Genomic DNA, 11,457 nt, shown 5'->3' on the forward strand with positions numbered 1-11,457 from the left:
TTAAAACCAGTGCCTGTCCGCAGAGGGTGGCTGACAAGTGGGTTGGACCCCTCGATGGTGGCTACCTCCTGCTCTTTCCAACCTGCCTGTAAAGTCCAGATTAAACAGAAGGATTTAGGTGATATTTAGCTACCCAAGCTGGCAACCTCTCCAGCAATTAGTCAGTGCTAGACTAAAGCATGTGGCGGGGCCCTGAGTGCTCCAGGGGAGCGTTGGCGCAGGAATAAAGGACCCAGCAGCATCCCATTTCCATCGACTTACTGAGAGGGGCTTGGGTGGGGGGAGCGGGTGGACCACGCGCAGGCAGGAGCCCACGGCACACTGCCACAAGCGCCTTACACCAGGGTTTGCCCCAGCTGCACTTTAGGGGAGGATTTATCTCATCCTGGAAAAAGCTGCATTCAGCTGAGAGAAGCCAGCTTTCGCAGGCTGACAACACGTTTGGGTGCAGATCAGGCAAATCCAGGCTGATGGAAGGTGCAATGTGGCACTGTAACACGGTGCTCTCACCCCTTTCAGACCCTCCCTGAGCTGTGGTCTCAGCCTGTCTGCAGACTCACGCAGCTGCCTTTGTGTCCCATTACCACAGAGGGTTCTTCCCCTGGGAAGCTGAACTCCCCATCGCCGCAGATGAGAGGCTGCTGCCCTCCAGCCACCCCCAGCCCCCCTGCCCCTCCATGTGCTCTGTGGAAGTGCAGGTTTCCACCCTATTTTTCCATGCTTTTCTTGCCAAAGGGCAGACACGACATTAAGACATCACAGGAGTCCCCAGAAGGCTGGACTGGAGCCAGGCTCCCGCATTAAACACAAACCTTGTCGATGAATAACCTATGAGGTACAAAAGGCTCCATAGCCCAGCTGTCAGGCACATGCGTCTCTTTAGCATTTGACTTTGCCCAAAGGAAAAATCCAAAATTCACTGCAAACCACCGTCAAGGTTTTACACATGCCCAAGATGAGCCCATCCCGAGTACCTAAATATGTTCCCTGGGGACACGTCCTGCCCTCACAGGTATTACTACACTGGTGGACATGCCGCCCAGGGGAGCATCCCTGGATGCTTGTCCTAAGCCATAATCACACTGGAGTCACTTTATTGTTCTTTGAACAGCCTCAGACAGAAGCAAAGAATAAATCCAAATTATTAAACCTCTTAATCACTCCTTGTCACCAAGCACAGCGAGAAGGGTTGAGGGTGTAAGCACCATCAGTGGTGGAGCCAGACAAGAAACGCTGCTGTGGGGCTGAGCAAGGGTGAAGACTCACAACTGTTGGTAACCTCTGTGCTGAACACCCACCTGGGTGACCACACCAAGCCTTTCAGGGGCTTTTTGATCTCCACCTCACTTGAGCTTTTCATTCTAGTGCCTCCCTCTGCCACAAGTAGCATGGGGACAAGTGTTCCTCTCCTGTGCAGGGACATTACAAGGATAAGTGCACTGAAGCCTGTGAGATGGTGAGGCACATTACTATGGTAACAGGAGCACCACATACCTGAGACAGACCTGGAGGAGAATGCCTCAATAGAAAGAGCAGAGTGGTGCAGAAGAATGGGAGACTTATTCTAACCCTTGCCAGCTGGGAGCAGGCACCATGCTGTCATCCAGGCCGATGAGTGCGGACACTCAAAAAGAGATAAAACAGAGATGGGAGAGGCAGATCAGCTCTGCTGGGAGCCTCCTCCCTGCTCAGGAGAGACAGATGGGCATGGGACCACCTGCAGCACCCACTGGGTAGGAAGCCAGCAGAAAAGCCAGCAAGTTGGCCAACACTTAAGGAGATGATGTCCCCAAGGTCATCGACTGCAGAGCACATAAACTAGCCTGGGCACCACGTCTGTGGCAGGGAAGAAGAATAAGGCAAAGGTGTGGTGAGGGAAGGATGGTTAGAGACCCACGGGTACCCTGGAGGGTCTGGGGACGATGAGGCTTGTCTCTGGCATGGAGACAACTGTGGACACATCCCATGGTTCCTATCCCCACCTTACTCCTCATTCCTCCTGCCACAGATTCACAGGCACACCCGATGTTCAATCATCGAGACCAACCTTCTCAGCGCTACAGGCCACTTCATCTCCCCCAGTTCCCCAATAACTTCTGTGGGAATGAAACATCTCTCAAACCATCCAGTCTCTGCAGGAAACCCCACCTCTTCCTTAAGAGGTTTGCTCACATGGTTAATCACCCTGCCTGCTTGAAGCACAAGCCTCATTTTTCATCCAGTTCTCTCCCAGCCACCACTTTTATCTTGTACCCTTACTCCACTGGATGTTTTTCTCTTCCAGAGATGCCCACACTGTAATAAAGCCACCTCACAGTCTTCTTTCTGAAGAGCTGAATAGCACAAACTGGTTTTTCCCCTATCAGACATTTTCTCCTGTTCACCTATCACTAAAAAAAAAATTGTGTAAAAGGACCTTCCTGCATTGCTCCCAAAAGGTGATGCTTAATAAGTTGTTTTTATTCTCCTCACCTACACAAAAATTGCTCACACAGGTGCTTCAGGGCTTGCAAAAGGGACATTTTTATCATTTAGTCATTGAAGGTTTTCAAATCCCTTAATTATATGCAATTCATAGCGTTTTGAAGAAGCTGAACAGCATCGGCAACTTCAGTAACAATTGACACAAAAGCATCTTCCAAGTGTCTCTTTTATGCGGTTTTGCCCATAATCATGGCAGAGAGATAAAGTTCTGTAATTTATTTCCACTAATATAGTCAGGCAGCAATTGATGTTTTTTATGAGGGTGAATATGTCTGTGGGATGTACTAATGTTTATAGGCTGGTAAATTTGATTTATATGGAATCGTCAGTGTTGCTATTGGTAAAGGCCTAGTGTTTCTAGGAGAGTTAATATGATTTGCATTGATGAGATTAATACCAATTAAGTGCTCCCAGATTTGCAGAACGCCGCTGACTCATGATTTCCACCAGCTCTCACCCCGGCAGGTGAAAGGGAGGCTTGCTTTGCAGGCAGCGAGAGGGTGTGTGACCCCAAGAAGCACAAACCTCAAAGGATTTGGTTGCTCTTGCTGGTCCCAGCTCCAGAAATAACAGGTCTGCTCTTGCAGGAGCGGGTGCTGGCTCCACTCGGCTCCTGCTCCCACCATCTCAGGCGATGTAATGGAGTGGGAAGAGCACAGCCTGGATGTGCACACCACAGTGTAGGGGCAGGAGCATCCTCTGGATGTGTCCGCTCACTCCTCCGGGTACAGGGACCCTGCGAGCCAGGGGGAAGATGCAGAAGGGACTTCATGGCTCCAGCAGCTCTGTCTGTGCTACCAACGGTCCGACCGTAATGGTGTTTCAGTGCCCTCTTGTGCCCAAGCACAGAGGGTTTATAGAGGGGCTGAGCCCAGAGAGATGCTGACGCAAAGGTCTCCTCGGTGGTTTTGGGAAGAGGGATCCACCGGGATCAAACCCCCCCTGATCCTGATCTAATGCCTGCAATCTGTGAAGAGATAAAAACACATAAAAATTAGGCTTAATACTTTTAAATACCAGGTGTCTTGGATCACAAGGGAGGTCACCCATAGCTGGCAAGGCAGGGGGGACTTGGGGTGACTCCCTGTGGAGATGGCACGTCGGGGAAGCCCATCGCTGCTGGAGAGGCATGGGAAGAAGTGGTGGGGCTGGAAATGATGCCAGGGATCTGCCAGGAGAGCCAGCTCACCTGCTAGCGTGGGTGCAGCTTCCCAGCACGCTGTACCCAGGATTTTCGGCATTAACAGGCCATCTTCAGCCAATTCTTCTGCTGCTTCCTTCCCTCTCAAAAGCATCTTGGCTCAGCTGGAAAACACGGGATTTGTCCCAGCTCTGTCACACAATACCAAATGCCACATGAGTCACCCACCCTCCAAGCCCAGCCTTTGTCACCTGACCCATAGGGATGGAGGGGACCAAGAGGGATTGTCCCCAGCCTCCAGGCAACACAGCCTATCCCGAGCCCATCACACAACCTTTTAGCGATGGATGGAGTTTGACAGGCTCCAGAGTGAGCCTGAAAGCTTACAGCCGCCAAACAACAACTGTACAGTGAGATGACAAACTCAATCTCATTACAGCTCAGAGAAGGTTAAACAGGAGCCGTCTTGCCAGCATCGCTTTAACTCCTCCTGACAAGAAACCTTCCCTGCGCAGGTACATAATTTAAAACCTGAGTTATCTGGCTGATAACTCAAAGTTTAATCATGTGCCTTATGTGAGGTGTCAGGCAGAGTTGTGTCACAGGCTGGACCCAGATGGGGCTGGGATAGACCAGGGTAGGCACAGGCTTGCAAAGACTCTTGGTCAAATGAAGATTTTGCAGCAGCCAGCCTGAGAATGACATGAAAAGCAGACAATTTCCTTCCAAAATAAGAAACACAGCTGCTCAGGTGGAGGGAGGGATGTCCTCTGAGCTTGGCATTTGCTTGCCCCAGGACCAGCATCCACACCACTAGGAGTCTTCCACCAGCAATTAGCTCAAGCTGTGGAGCCCTGAGATGTTGAGGGGCAGCACGAAGCCAGTGCTGCTACAGCTGGGAGGGGAAATCATCCCTAGTGATGTCACCCTGCCAGCAAGGGAAAACCAGGGGCTGTCCATGGAGCCGTGGGCCGAGGTTGCAGCTGCCCTGGAAGCAGCAGGGTGATGGATGGCTGAGATCACATCCAACACATCTGCAAGACACAACGTGGTCACAGCCAGAGGCTGCTGGCAGGATGAAGCATTTCAGGGTTGTATCTGGTGGTGGTGGTGGTGCAGTCCCACACATGGTGAAAGTGGGCTTGATATCTCGAGCTCTCTGCTGTGAAATGTCCCTATCCCCCAAGCATCTGCATCTCATGAACCAAAGCCATCTCCATCCCACTATCTCCAATAGCTTGTTGCTGTTGTGGGCTCTTGGTAGCCACTACTGCCTGGGAAGGAGTCTAACGTACGGAGAACACATCCACAGCTTGCTCCAGACCAACTACTTCAATCCCCCAGGAAATAAAACCTAACAGTGGTGGAATCTGCGAATGCCAGATTTTGGCTGGTGATTCTCTGGTGGTTCCCCTCGGTTCTTTCTCTGGTGCACAGAATTTTTTTGAGATCTCCACAGCCATCTTGGCCCGGGGGCTCTGTGCCTTTCCTTGACATGGTCAAGGCTGTTCATCAAATGATATTGGTCCCTGCTGCCTCCTCCGCCACCTGTGATGGTCCATCTGGGAGAATTTTCCATCTCCTGTGAGTGTTACAGTGACAAGCTAAATATCTCCTTACCATCCCCAAAGTATGAATTGGCCACTGGCATGGATTTGCAATTTATATGTTAATTGTATCTGCCTCCAGGGACTGTGCTGACCTCCAGAAAGGGAGGTGTAATTGAAAAATATGCAAAGGATACTCCTGACTTTTCATCCAGAGAGGAAGTTTCCCCTGGTCCATGCAGACAGCTGAGAACAAGCAACCTTTCCAGAGAGGCACTGAGCCTCACCTCTGCTGATGAATGGGGTCTTGCTAATTAGGTTCAGACTGTGCCACATAATAGAAGAAGCAGCCTAGCTGACAAAGAGAAAGTCCTTTAATCAGCATCCTCTGGGCTTTGACCCCTGTGCTAATGATCTGGCACATGGTGGGATGCTGGAAAAGTTCAAAATTTTCAGAGGAACTCCAGGAAAGTAATCTTTGGGGTCTCTATACTTCCAAAAATGTCACAAGGAGATTAAAAACAGCATCCAACTAAGTAGAGCAGATGGTGTGGTGCCTGGAGTTCCTGGGTGCTCCAGACTTTCTGCATTAAGGGAAAAAGGAAAGTAGGAATTTTCCCAAGCACCTGCAGATCCTTGGAGATGGACTGAAGCAGAGAGGTATTGCCAAAGCTCCCAGACAACAAAACGATTGCAAAGATGCACCCACTAGGGACTGGAAACACCCATGGAGATGTTTCTGCACAGCCTGGCTCTGCTTTCCTGATGTGATTTATTGGCAACCTCTGCCCCATGCAGAGAAATCTCCTACCAGCAGCAGCAGGACCAGGCAGGTTAGGACAGAGCGTTTCCCACTGCAACAGGGGTGGGGAAACTGAGGAGAAGGGAAAAGAAGCAACTTGCTGAAGGACATTCAGTAAACCAGGGATGGGAGGAGTACCCGGTGTCCTGGCTGCTGACCTGTGCTTGTCCTCAAGTCTTGGGAACCTCCAATGCACTCACAGTAAGACAACAGGTACAAAAATGCACCTGGAAAAGCAATAAAGCCCTAATGCTCACAATCCTTGCCTTCTTTCTCCGAAAGCCCATCGCTTCTGCAAGGGCCCTGCGGCATCGCAGCAGGATGCCTTGTACCTCCCGACTGCATTGCAGAGCACACACGCAGGCAAATTCAATTGCTGTTGTGCTGGCATTTCTTCATCTTAAGCCTTTTGTTTATCTACCATATTTCCAGAAGTTTATTTGAGTTTAGGAGCATCTCCTACATTTCAGCAAAAGAAAAAAAGCAGGTGAGGAATCACTGGTTTAGATTTCTTTGCTATCTATGAGTAGGGAAAGCAGATCTGCACCCTGGAGAATGGTTTTCCTGTGGAAAAGGAAACTGGTGCCCAGCACAGCCCACTCTGAAACTAAGCAGGAAAATCATCTCAACAATTGCATGGATGAATGGCAGAGCCCCGTGTGTCCACAGGAATGAACGCCCATCATCACTGCTGTCCCATGGAGTGGAGAAGCCACCAGGAATGACACTGGGACAAAGTCCTGCTGAGGACTTAAGCCCTGTAAGATGCAAAGGGCTGAAATGAGCCTTTTCTGACTCATTAAGATGTAGGAATTCTGCTGAGGGGAAGGTCTTCAGTGACAACTGCAATGAAAAGAGGCATCACTATCACCTTTGGATGGGTTTCGCCTCTGCCTGGTGCCTGGTGAAGCCGCTGGAGTGGAAAGACAACATCACTACTACTACCCATCACCAGACAGGGACTACACAGAACCCAGATTGCCCCCCAAATCCTAGAAACCTCCCCAGAACCATTGGCAAACTTGCTGGGATGGCAGAGAACAACTAAATCTGCAACCCAGGGAGGGGGTGGAGTCCCCATCCCTGGGGGGTTTAAGGGCCGTTGGGATGAGCTGTGGGGGGATGTGGGGTAGGGGAGAACTTGTAGAGTCGGGCTGAGGGTTGGACTCGATGATCCCGAGGGGCTTTTCCAATGAATGATTCTGTGTGATTCTGTGATGCGAGCCCAGAGATCAACTCATCAGGCAAGTAACTCCCGGGCTTGGAGCACAGTCCCCGAGCACCTCTCGCTGCCCTGTGCCACCACTGAGAAACCCCCGTGCTGGAGCAATATTTCAACCTTTCATGGGATTTCCTGAAGGGTTATTAGCAGCTCTACCACTGGAGCAGGGTTTTGTGTTCTGCTTAATGAATCGTCAGTGCTCTGAAGGGCAGATACGTGTTTTAATGTCAGTTTAAGGCTGCAGTGGAAACACAGGTGGGGAGGGAGAACCAGCTGCTTTGGAAACCCAGGTGAGGGCTGTCCAGAGCATCAACTTCCCCAAAACTTCATTTCATCCCCATTTCATCCAGGCAGGGGGGTCCACCTCTGGCACAGAGTCAAAGAGCAGAGATGCCTATGTAATACAACAGGAAAAATTGCTTTTTTGGTGCTTTGCTCCATCTAGTGCCCATGAAGTGAGGCTTGAAGGGGACACGGGTGTCAGTGGTACCTTCAGGAGCCCTTTCAGGAACCTGCCCCCAGGGAAACCACCTTGTCCCATGGGGGGGGGGGGGGGCTAGCCCTGGCTTGTGTAGTCTCTGCAGAGGAATGACCCCACTCCCAGCTCCACTGGATGAATAATAAACCAAAAATATACCCAGACACACTGGTGCAGCTCCACATCCCCAGCACGGGGGATCAGCAGCTGCAGAGGGCAAGCTGGCAAGACACGGGGTGGCTTAAGGATGCAGCAGGTTCCTCTGGAGAGCCCCATGCCCCCCATTTCAGAGCCAGCACCCACATCCCCATGCTGAGAGGTGCCCTGGGTAGCCCTGCCCCTACCCCCGTTCATTGTGTCTCCTGTCCATGAATGTAGGCCCCCAAACCAAGGAGCTGTGGCATTTTTAGGCCACCCTGTGATCAGCCGTGGCGTGCCCCACACTGATGCAGGGCTCTGAGCTTCAGGAAGACCCCATCCCCTTGGGGGAATCTGCTTAGCAAACTTCTACTTTATTACTCCTAATTGAATGCCAGAAGATAAGAAGTCTCCTTTGCATCTCATCTATGGGATGGTGTGAGCATCACCTTCCCCCTCATAGCATGTCCTCTGCTGCTTCTTGTTCCTAAAAATGAACTTAGGACAGCAAGAGGCAGGGATGCTCCATGGTCTGGTCCTGGTCCAGCACCCAACATGCATGTGGAGGACAGGAGCACCCCACGGTTTCTGTAAACAGCTTGCGGGGAGAAAGCAGGTAGAGTTCTGCTCTCATCCCAGTCCCTGCACGGGCAGGCAGACTGGTTGAACTGGGCATAAGCAGGCACCCTGCCACCCCAAGGCTGGGGCAGGTCACTGAGGCATGGGGCTGGGAGCTTGTGTCCTGCCTGGCTAGAAAAAAGGGGTGGCAAAGGGGGAAAGGGGGGTGTGTCTGAGCAAGAGGGTCAGTGGCCACAAGGTGACTATTCTGGTGGTAGAAATGGAGCAGCAAGCAGGCAGAGAGGAAAAAAGAAAAAAGGGATGCAAAGAGAAGAAAACAGGACTGAGTCAGCTGCAGCTGAGGGTCTCGGAACCAGAGCTGGGGAGAAAGGAAAAGAAGGGCAGCTAACCTTGTCCCATCTTAGGTGGGCTCTGCCTGACCGAGCGGTGGCACTCAAGGCTGCAAGGGCCAGGGGGGACAGGGACCGTGACAGGTCCAGAGATGCATCACCCAGGTCTGGGCCATGCCCCCGGTCAGGGTGGGGGGCAGCAGGGGCCGGCAGGGAGGTGTGAGCGGTGGTTGAAGCCCTTGGTGCAGGGCAGGCAGCCGTGGGGCTGCATGCTGATGTGCTGGCGCGGTGGACGGTGACTCGGAGAGCTGCAGGAACCTGCAACTCACCCCAAGGGACGTGCAGAGCCCAGGGCCGAGCACTACCTGAAGCCTTTGACACACGGGCAGCACCAGCCAAGGGAAAACTGCAGACACCGAGAGGTTTGCCCAGCCCGCAGGCACCTCGGTGAGATGGAGCCAGTGCCTGGGCACTCACAGGGGGTCTGTGCTGGGGGAGGACAGGGGACACTGGCCCTGCACACCCCCTGCAAGCTGGGCACTGCACGGGCTCCCTGGGGGCCAGGGGACATCTGGCAGCATTCACACAAGCAGGGGAGTTTGCAGTGAGGCAGAGATCTTCAGCGTCCTGGCAGCCATGGGGCACCTGCTCCAGGACCCTGAAGGCTTCTGGGGGGCATCGATCGCCCTGGCAACTGCAGTCCTCCTTGCACCTGGACCAGAGGCTCCTCTGACCAAAGTTTCAGAGGGGCTGGAATGTCACAGAATCCCAGAATCATCTCAGTTGGAAAAGCCCCTGAAGCTCCTCCAGCCCAACCATGACCCTCCCCCTGACCGTTCTCAACTCCCCCAGATCCCTCAGCGCTGGCTCAGCCCGACTCTTCAACCCCCCCAGGGATCCCGGGGACTCCCCCCTGCCCTGGGCAGCCCATTCCAACGCCCAACAGCCCCTTCTGCACAGAAATCCTTCCTCAGAGCCAGCCTGACCCTGCCCTGGGCAGCTTGAGGCCATTCCCTCTGGGCCTGGCGCTGGGGCCTTGGCTCCAGAGACTCATCCCCCCTCTCTGCCCCCTCCTGGCAGGGAGTTGCAGAGGGCCAGGAGGTCTCCCCTCAGCCTCCTCTTCTCCAGACTGAACCCCCCCAGTTCCCCCAGCCGCTCCCCAGCAGACCTGTGCTCCAGACCCTGCACCAGCTTTGCTGCCCTTCTCTGGCCACGCTCGAGTCATTCACTGACTGTCCCAGTGGCTTCCCCACGAGCCGGTGTGCTGGGGGGCTGTTGAGGGGCTCCCTGCGTGCCTTTGAGGCCCTGCTGGCAGGCCTGAGCTGGGTCCTGCTCTGAGCCTTGGGGGACACTCCCCCTGGTCACCCCGAGAAGGTGTCCCATGCACTCACTGTCACTGCACCACTGTACCAAGAAGCATCTTTTCTCTCACCGTCCCAGACCCGCTGCCTGCTGGAATTCAGAGAGAGAAACACTGCTCAGGGGGAAGGAGGACTGAGGGGAAACCCTGGTGTCCCTGCTCCACCAGCTCTTACCCCTGCCTCCGGGGCCCTTCACAGCCCTCTGGCACTGGCAGACTCTCCCATCCTGCTTCTGCTCCTTCCCCAGCTCCCACAGCATCTTCTTCTCCCAGCTCTGGTGGAGGGTTTGCAGGATGGCCTTCAGCTGCTTCTGGAAATCGGTCTGAGACAGCCTCAGGCACGAGGGGGTTGTTGCCAGACCCTGCAGCGGCTCGGTCTGCCCCTGGGGAGGCTTTGGGTCTGCATCTGGGAAGCATCAGAGGTGACGATGCTGGGACAGGGATGTTAACACAGAGCTCCTGCTGCTCCCCAGGGGAGTGACCCCTCCGTGGGGCTGTCACTTCCCTCTCCTCAGCCACCAGCAGCTCTGAGACCACCAGGCTCAGAGCACACCAGTGACAACAGGGCCGTGGTACGGGTACAAACCACCACATGACAGCAGAGGAAGATTTTTCCTTGCTCATCCCCACCACAAGCACCAGGAGCTACAGAGGCAGCTCAGGACAGGGCAGAGCTGTCGTTCCCCGAGCGTGGTATAACACATCTCTGCTGGGCACACAGATACAAGTTTTGGCAGAGATTTATAAACCAGCTCTGCGTGGCAGCCAGAGGTCCTGTAAAGACCCCCAGGCCTGCTTTGGGCTGTGAAAATGGCGGTGTTGAAATGCCCGTGAGAAGTTAACAAGAGGCACAAACCAGGGATAGTAACTGCCAGCACGTCCCTTCTGCTGTCCAGCTCACTGTGCAGCAAGCTTCGGCACCCCGGGGCTCGGCCAGGGCAGGTGTGAGAGGCCTGATGACGGTGATGTTCTCCGCTAGCAGAAAACAGAGCGGGGATTAGGAACACGCACAGAAATGACGATGTGTCTCCTTCCCAGCTACCCCCTGTGCAGGACACCACAGATAAAACCTCCGCAGGAGCCTCCTCCGCTTCAGCACAAGATCAGTCCCTGCCTCGAGCCAGCAGCGTCCCTGCAAAACCCCAGGACGCTCCCCAGCTCCAGGTGCTTCTCTCCGAGCATCCCGTCCTGCCTGCCCGGAGGTGATGCCGACCCGTGACACTGCGGAAGGGCCCCATGACCCACGCTGAGGCCGCCCGGCCACTCCTCTTGGTGGAGGGGAGTGGGACACGGCTGCGGTGGCTGAGCCGACCTGTCCCTGCAGGGCTGGGGGTGGCAGCGACAAGGAGGGGGGGTTACACCCCGGCCCTGCCCGAA

At 54.0% G+C, this 11,457-nt stretch overlaps 1 long non-coding RNA gene across 2 annotated transcripts; it reads right to left on the reverse strand.

The window, feature by feature from the left end:
• Positions 1–2,406: 2,406 nt before the first annotated feature.
• Positions 2,407–11,199, reverse strand: LOC113489260. Of its 2 annotated transcripts, XR_003400020.1 has the most exons (4): positions 10,982–11,199; positions 10,256–10,486; positions 3,674–3,789; positions 2,407–3,444 (listed from the first exon to the last, which is right to left on the reverse strand). It is a non-coding gene; the product is annotated as an uncharacterized LOC113489260 (long non-coding RNA). The 2 variants fall into 2 exon arrangements; XR_003400019.1 differs by having other exon boundaries at positions 2,407–3,789.
• Between the last annotated feature and the right edge of the window lie 258 nt (positions 11,200–11,457).

The sequence above is a fragment of the Athene cunicularia genome, assembly GCF_003259725.1.
Source record: "Athene cunicularia isolate RWA chromosome 27 unlocalized genomic scaffold, athCun1 chr27_part1, whole genome shotgun sequence".
NCBI classification, from domain to species: domain Eukaryota; kingdom Metazoa; phylum Chordata; class Aves; order Strigiformes; family Strigidae; genus Athene; species Athene cunicularia.